This window comes from Myodes glareolus, chromosome 3 (assembly GCF_982192425.1).
Source record: "Myodes glareolus chromosome 3, mMyoGla1.1, whole genome shotgun sequence".
NCBI lineage: Eukaryota > Metazoa > Chordata > Mammalia > Rodentia > Cricetidae > Myodes > Myodes glareolus.
Genome location: NC_142028.1, coordinates 111806092 through 111815414, shown reverse-complemented (window position 1 = coordinate 111815414; position 9323 = coordinate 111806092). Strand labels below are relative to the sequence as shown.

Here is a 9323-nt window from a genome sequence, read left to right as displayed (position 1 = left end):
GAGAACTTACTGTACTGATTTCCAATTTGGCTATAACAGTTTGCATTCCCACCAGCAATGGAGGAGTGTTCCCTTTACCCCACATCCTCTCCAGGATAAGCTGTCATCAGTGTTTTTGATCGTGGCCATTCTTACAGGCATAAGATGGAATCTCAGATTTGTTTTGATTTGCATTTCTCTGATGGCTAAAGATATTGATAATTTTCTTAGTGTCTTTCAGCCATTTTATATTCATCTGTTGAGAGTTCTCTGTAGGCAGAGACTATTCATTCATTCCTGGCTGCCCAGACTCAAAATAACCACACAGAAACTGTATTAATTAAATCACTGCTTTGCCTATTAGCTTATGCATATTTCTAGCTTGCTCTTACATCTTTAATTACCCATTTCTATTATTTTTACCACAAGACTTTGGTCTACTGGCAAGGCTCAGGCTAGCAGCATGTGGCTTTATTCTCTTGTGGCCACATGGCATCTCACTGACTCCACCTCCATTCGACAGACTTCAGTTTAGTTTTTCCCACCTAGCTCTATTCTGCCCTGTCACAGGCCAAAGAAACTTCTTAATTCATTAATCAACAAAATCAACAAGAAGTATGTCACACATTAGTTCTCTGTTTAGGTCTGTACCCCATTTTTATTGGATTGTTTGCTGTTTTCATAACAATTTCTTGAGTTCTTAGTATATTTTGTAGATCAGCACTCTGTCCAATGTGGGGCTGGTGAAAATCTTTTCCCTTTTTCCAAGGTTGCCATTTTGTCTTGTTTACTGTTTACTGTTTACTGAGAAGCTTCTCAGTTCCAGGAGGTCCCATATATGAATTGTTTCTCTCAGTGTCTGTGCTATTGGGGTTATATTTAGAAAGTGGTCTCCTGTACATTCAAGTATACTTCACACTTTCTCTTCCATGAGGTTCAATATGGTTGGGTTTATGTTGAGGTCTTTAATCCATTTGGATTTGAGTTTTGTGCATGACAATACATCCATTCTCATTTTTATACATGTTGATATCCACTTATGCCAGCATCATTTGCTGAATATACTTTCTTTTTTCATTTTATATTTTTTGTTTCTTTGTCAAAAATTAGGTGTTTGTAGGTGTGGGTATTGATATCTGGGTCATTGATTCAGTTCCATTTGTCCTCTTTTCTGTTTTTCTGCCAATGCCAGGCTGTTTTTAGTACTGTAGCTCTGTAGTAGAGTTTGAAGTCAGCGTTTATTATGCACCCTTAAGTTCCTTTATTGTACAAGATTGTTGTGGCTATCCTGGGCTTTTTGCTTTTCCATACGAAGTTGAGTACTTTTCTGTTGATGTCTGTGAAGAATTTTGTTGGGATTTTGATGGGCATTGCACTGAATCTGTAGATTGCTTTTGATAGAAGTACCATTTTTACTATGTTAACTCTACCTACCCAAGAGTATGGGAGACCTTTAAATTTTCTGGTATCTTCTTCATTTTCTTTCTTCATTGAATTAATGTTCTTGTCATACAGGTCTTCCACTTTTTTTGGTTTGAGTTACTATTACCACTACTGACACACTATAGCATTTGAATGTAGGGGCATGATTTAAATTTTTGAACAATTATTTAGAGATATTGAGCTAGGGAACTCATTATCTCAAATAGTATTAGAAAGAAAATTAAATTCTATGATTCATAAATATCTTATAGTCTGAATCTTATAAATACATTTTGTCATTAGAATTTAATTATCAAAAGGTTATTGTTGTTATTAGTAACAGAAAAAGAGAAGAATTAAATGCATTCATTTAGATACCATTCATTATACAACCACTTAGCAACGTGGCTATCATATTAGGTATCTTAATTTGTATAATTAACCTTGTGTAATTGCTTTAAAGACCTTTTCTATCAGGATAACATATTACTAACTCTAGGGAATAAATTAAGAAAGCATCAATGATGAAGTAAATTCTTAGAAAATTCACTAACACAACATTTGTTTTTCTTTTGATATTTTTCTTCCTTATGAATATTTAAGGCTATTATTTAAAGAAAGAATTTTTATTTCTTTCTGGTTAGGTCTACAGTACAAACCCCTGAAAAGATATTGAAAAGTAATTATCCAAGTTAAAAACAGGTTATACTAAATTACTTCTCAATTACCACCAAGAATTAAGGCAAACTTGTAAAATAAGATAATACTCTAGCACTAAAATAGTACATGTCTGCATATTAAAATCAACATACTATATGTAATTTCCCTGCTTCATTGATCAACATGTGTTTGTAGAAAAAGAAAAAAGACACTAAAATAGATTGTAGAAAATTTAGCCTGATATCAGTTGCCATCATGTGTCAGCTCAGCAAAATAAGAACATTGTGTCCTGAAGAGAAAGCAAGACACTCACCATGAGTCAAGCACAATGTGTCTTACCATTTTAGTCTCAGATAACTTCTGGAAAATCAGTACCAGGCACATCAGATTTGTGTATTCAAAGTATCTCACATTACTTTCTTCTCTCTCCAAATCAGACACTAGCCTTACCTGTGCCTGGTAGAAGTGCTCTCTGGAAGACATTTTGTCCTGGGAACCTTGAAGTTATCGCACATTTCATACCAATGCATTGTTATATTCAACTTGTCATCTATTCCATTTTCCCTTTTTAATTCTAAATCTAGTTGCTTTGTGTTTCTACTCTGTTCCTTTCCATGATACTTTGTGATTTTTCATTATTCTTTATCCATGTTTTCATCTTGCATCGCTCCCTTTTCATTTCCTGCTCCTGTTTCAAATCAACATTGAAGAAAACGACAACAAAAATAACAACAAACAAAATTGTAGCATATATTCAATCAGTCACCATTTAATTCATTCTTCCTTGTTTTTGAATTATCATGTAGTACCAATTTGATTTTCAATACTTTGACTCTGAATATGTAAATAGCTTTTCCTCTTTATAGGAAAAATAATTCTTCTGTGAAGATTTCTAAACCTTTACCAAAGTGCTGAGTTACACCCAAAGCTCATCTTCTCCAGTGAACTTCACATTCCATCAGGATCGAACACTGGAACCATGTTTAGTTTTGCTTTTATAAATTCCAATTTGTGTCATAGTTCTACTATTGCAAATGTGTTCTAACTGCTTAATTTGTGGTTATTATCTTTCAGATTATTTTTAATATATTTTTCTAGCTTTTTGAGAATTCCATGTAATGTGTAATGTGTTTTGTTTAATTTTAATCCTCCTCAGATCTTCCTAAATCCATTCTTCTTCCCTGACTGGATATCTTTGTCTTTTAATTCTAAAGACAAACAAGTACAAATTATAGTACCCAGTATACTTGGATGTGTAATATTTCTCTGGACCATAGTCAATCTACCTCTTAGAAAAAACTGCCTCTCACTGTCCTGGCAGCTATTAGTTGCTCCTAGGGTAGTACTTGGTTCCCTAGTCTTCTTTCCATGTTAAGTGTGGCTTGACTTATGCTTGCATGGGTCTTTTGAAAGTTGGCATGACTGGATATGTAGAGCTATGAGTTCATATGTACAGTTGATGTTTTTGTCCAGAAGACATCATTTCCTTGTTTATATCCATTATCTTCGACACTTACATTCTTTCCATCTGCTTATTCAAAATGATCCGCGAGCTGTGGAATGTATGGGCACAGCATAGATGTGCCATTTTACCCCAAATTATTCTGCAGACTTGACCAGTTGTGTGTTTCTGAGTTACTCCATCTTTACGGCAAAACAAGCTTCTCTGATACAGGCTGAAAGATACACTAATCTATGGGTTTAATGATTAGTCAATTTTATATTATCTGTTTTGAGATGTTCAGTAGGTTCTCCCATAAAAGCTATGGCTTATTCAGACACAGTTTCTTAATCTAGTATCAGTGTCAGGGATACAGAACTAAGTATACAGAAAGTGTATTATAACTATATAGTTTTATAGTTATAGTCATATATATAAATATATGGTTGTATGCATACATTTATAGATACATAGTTATATTACACACATGTCTATATGGAAACTTCTAAAGTAGTAAGCTTCCATTTGACTCTTTTGAAGTTTTCTTTTATCACTCCCCTACATTGTATTCTTTCTCTACCCTCTTATATACCAATGCAATTTAATTATCCTCATTTTATCATTTCCCTTCAATGTGCTTCTCCTCATTTTTTTCAAACTCAAACCTACTTGAAGATACTTTTTTTGGAAATACAGATTTTGAAAAATATAGATTTCCTGCTATAATGCTCCTTTCTTACTCAGATGTTCTTAAAGCTTATAGTATCACACAGTGAGCTCTGGGTGTGAGGGCATGAGTAGGAGTGGATACACAATGTCTGTGGTTAGCCGCTTAAAGGAAATCACCTTAACATCAGTCCAACTAAAAAACATTAATGTAATGATTTCAATATGTGGATCATCCAACACTTTGGGGTGAATGGAGTGTTGGTGTTGACGTCCTGTTGTTACTATTTGTGGTTAGTTGATAATGGAGACTCTCCACTTGTGCTTCTCTATTGCTCTCCATGTCATGTGAGTCAGACTTCTTCAGTGAAGTTGGAAATTACGGCATTAGAAACCCACTATAGTTGATCTGTCTGTGCTTATCAGTCACAGCTACCCTGATCTGATCTGACTTTTCTCCAGGTTCTATAACTAGAAATCAGGGTTGCATACTTTAACCACATGCTCTTTAATCCCTGAACCAGCTATTCAGTGAAAATGAAGGGAATACCAATTTTGTACTATTTAAATGTCATATGGTGAGACTTCTGTTAAGTTAGACAAGGGGCCTTCATGGTAGACCTTTCTTGTATTATTATACATATGCATGTCATGCTAGAACATTTTAGATTAATCATAAAATTTGAAGATACTTTTTATTTTTTTATGCCTATGTGTATGCAGAAAGAGGGCACCAGACCTCATTACAGATGATTGTGAGCCACCATGTGTTTGATGGGAATTGAACTCAGGACCTTTGAAAGAGCAGGCAAAGCTCCTAACCGCTGAGCCATCTCTCCAGCCCAATTTGAAGGTACTTATACAATAAATTTTCATATTTCACTTATTTTGATGTATTTTTATCTAATTAAATTTTAAACTATGTAGTGTGCAATGTACTTATATCAGGAATGTATCCCTTTTAAATAATGAATCAACTTAAATTTTTCTTCATGTTTCATATTTTCTGTGGGGCAGCATTCAATGTATGGGTAAGATGGGTTCTCAGGCTCAGGACCAGGAGCAAGGAGGGTTTAGGTGTAGTGATACTCTGGCTGCTTCCTATGGATGCACTCATACAAAGAGGTTTAAAGAATATATAAAGAACCCTGAGTATGTACCGCAGTGGCCTCCAGTCCCTGCCCTTCTATCACCAGGCCGAACATTCCAAGGCCTGCACCCAGTGATTGGTGTGGGCCTTGCTCTCTTCCCATGAGAAGAGGGACTTGTAGACTAAATGGCCCTGTGCCTTGTTGGTACTGACAGTATAGGTGGTGTTGGCAGAATGTAGGGATTCAGCAGGGGTGTGTACACCACCAGTGGGTGGAGCAACCACTGCAGCATGGCATTGAGTGTAGCCAGCAGTAGCAGTCACCAGTAGGGCAACAGTGGTTGGATGCCTATCAGCCGAAGTCCACAGGGACCCAGAAACTCCATGTTGAAGTCCTCATAGCTCTTATAAAGTGATTTATCATAGCAGAAATACGCCTGGCCACCCAGGAGTGCTGCCTCTTCCTCCAACTCTGGGGCCACCAGCACATGCGTACAAGTCACATTACCAACATAGATTCGACCATGCTCCACAGAAGCTGGGACGGCTCAAAGAGCCAACCCCCAAAGCACAGTCCCTGGTTATAGACATCTCTCATGATCTGATGACCTTTACCATAGATGCCTATGGGTCGAAGGGCACATGTTACCATGGGTAGCCCTCCATTGACCTTCCTTCCATTGGCCTCCATGACCAGTTGCTCAGCAAGTGCTTTGCTGCAAGTGTAGGGGTGTCTGTGGACTGCTTCATATGGGTTATCCTCATTGCCCCTGTAGAAGGGGTGGCCCTTCATGTTTGGTTCCACAACTTCCATGCTGCTTGTGTAGACAAGGAACTGTGTTCCGGTCCATATGCAAGCCTCAATCACGTCCTGTGTGCCCTGCACGTCCTGAACCTTCAGAGCCTGGATGGAGAGAAACGACTGCCTTCTGAAGCCAGGGGCTGTGGTGCCTGACTGGGTGGTATGAACCGTGACACTTTTTTTTTTAACTATATAGACCTTGAGCTTTGGTGGTATCTCAGCCTCCAAGTTCTAAGACAGGCTTTAGGAACATGTCTATCTTTGGTCCTCACTGTGGTCTGGCAGCTGATTGGCAAAACTGACTCCTAGTTCTGGTTTCTCAAGCAGGAAGGGGCTCATGCTGGTCTGCTTACTTCAGGTCTTTAGACCTGGCTTCTTCCACATCTGACTCTCCTTAGGGGGTTATAGTTCCATCAGTTTTTAAAAGTGTACCTCTTTTGGATATTTATCTTTCTATTTGCTTTAAAGAAAGCTTAAGAAATCAGTGATTTTCTATGTCCTGCCTCTCCAACCAAATTCAGAACCTGTGATAATGTTAGCATTCTGCCAAGGAGGCCAACCATAGCATACTTGGTCAAGCCTGGATTAAATGTAGGTGTTGGCTTCCTCAATTCGATATGTAGGAAAAAGGCAAGAAATACGAATGAAAATCAGAAAGAATCTTAGTAACTTAGGGCCTAACCACTGAAATATTCTCTTTCTTAGAAGCAAAATACTAGATCCAAAATACACTGAAAGAAAAATAAAAGTACAAGGGTTGAATGAAAGTATAGGATGCATGTGAGGATGTTAATATTACTTTGTTCTAGCTCAGATAAACAACCATGTCAATAAATTATGATAGAAAATAAAACAACATTTTAAAATGTTTTTAAAAATCATAAAATATTAACTACAATAATTTGGAGAAGCTATTATCTTCATCCTTATAATGTAAAATAAATAATTAGAAGTTATTACAAAGGAAAATCAGAAAAAAAGATTTCTAAAACCACTTTGGTGTAGTACCTGTAATTAGATTTATTTTCATGTGTTTCCAGATTCCATCTAGGCATAAAATTAATGATGTATTTTTATAGTATGTTTAATTAATATAATTTTAATATAAATTCTAGATATCAATATTAAAGTGCATTTAAAAATGAAAGGCATGGCCTTGATTAAAAATAAATGGCATAAAATAATATAAATGTTTTAACTTTATTCTCACAAAATGAAGCAAAATCTTCTGTTTTATTCTACCTATGTGTGCACAATTATTGATATTTAGACTGACTTAATGAACCACAACAGACGACAAGAATGGTATGATAATCCTAAGGGTGTAGTGGTGACAGTCACTAAGTGCTCTCTAATTGGACTTTAGGTCCACTCAGCAAGAGAGAAATCAAGCCTAGTTGGGTGAATCTGATCAAATATTCAGAACTAGTGAGAATATGGATTTGGAGGAGAAGGTACAACTGCTACTTTGCTAAACGAGCATAATTCATAGCCCTAGTCTAAATATTTATCCTTATGCCCACAGTTTAGTACTACCCTTACCCTTCATCCAATAAATTTCTCTTTGCTATCTATTCTCTTATTGGAGTAAGATTAACAATTCTTCTTTTGGGTTTTATATTAGTTGTATCAGTTAAATACAAAATTCTTAGGGAAAATATATGAAGTCAGAAACTATCATTCATATATTTTTCTATCAACATTTAAGCATTCAGAAATTGAGCCACTTGAGGGTTAGAGCCTTATTGTTAGGAATATTTCCTAATGTGAGCTTCCTGCCTATGCAAAGTTCCCAATCAAGCCAAATCAAAACAAGCCAGATTAAGAAATATCCAGGTTTAATGGGAGTTCTGCACTCTCGGGTGGTCCCGAGGGGGAAACCAGGAAGCCACAGAAACGCGACCCCTGGAGGAAGAAAGAGAGACCACTTGTTTCTCTTTTGGGAGATCACTTAAATACCCTGGGGAGTGGTCCTGACCCCACCCCCAGGGAGGGGTCAGGACCTGGCCTGCTGGGATTTGGAGTCCAGACCAAATATCTTCAGTAAGTAATGTGGCCTTTAGAGTACTGTCTTCATCTATTGTGTGGGCTAGAGAAATGCAGGCCCATTTCCCACTTTATCTGATCATTAGAGAGTTTGGAGGCATAACAAGGTTTAATAATACCTTCGAGCTTGGGAGGTGGCTGCCTGGCTTCTTTTTGAAGTTAAGATAGCTCTGCACCATCCCAACAGGTGGTCACAATATGACAATGTACTTCTGCTCCTTCCATTGTAACTATGAGGTCACCTGGGGAGGGGCTGCTTTCTGCCTATGTGACCAAGTATACTATGTTAAAAATTTGCAGAACTGTGATACTAAGTTACAGAAAGATGTCTTGAAATGAGTATCAAATATCACATGCAGGGAATTTCTTATATTTCTATATCTTTCATATGTTAAACATAATTATGATCTTTTTAATTTACATGAAGGTACAATAGAAAGAAAATAAGTTAAGATGTGTCAAATGGATATATGCATAACAAACTAGATGTAAAGGAAGTTATCTCGCAATGTTTTCTAACAGAAATTTCTGAAAAGACCTCAAACAAACAAACAAACAAAAAACCAGAAAAACAACAGTACCATTACCCTCTGTTGGAGCCCTTAGAGCTTAAACAATTAAAGCAAAGGGAGTGTTTCAGCCATATCTACACATACCAGATCCGTCATGAGGACTAGCTAACTTTAGGACTAACTTTTAGGACGCTAATGAGCAGCAGGGAAACCTGAAGCCCATTATGGAGAGTTTGCAGCCAAATAACAGGAGCTACCTGTTTCAATAAGCTGTGTGAAATAAAATTGAAGAATTACTCACTAGGTACCCAAGTGATCAATAGACAATTGGAAAAATGCCAGCAAACTAGCAAGAATCTTCAGAGTAGAGCTGCAGAAAATTCCTTTCATCTTTAGGATCTTGCAATACTGGATATGCTCTTGCATAAACTGAATCTCAGGCCTTGCAAGTGGTGAATCCTATTCAGCTGAGCTTCAAGAAGTCCAGACAGCTCAGTGTGTTGGTGTAGATAACCTGATGTGTGAATCTATGAGGAAAATACTGGAGTTGGAGCTGTGTTTCTTACTGATTCAAGAACTAGATTCAACAGCTGTGGTAGAAGCTCTCTCTCTTTCTCTCATATATATATATATATATATATATATATATATATATATATATATATTAATACACACATATATATACTAATACACACATATACATGC

At 36.7% G+C, this 9323-nt stretch overlaps 1 pseudogene; it reads right to left on the bottom strand.

Annotated features, from left to right (window-relative positions):
* Positions 1 to 5357: 5357 nt before the first annotated feature.
* On the bottom strand, positions 5358 to 8774 carry LOC125412636 (3 beta-hydroxysteroid dehydrogenase type 7 pseudogene; annotated as a pseudogene).
* Between the last annotated feature and the right edge of the window lie 549 nt (positions 8775 to 9323).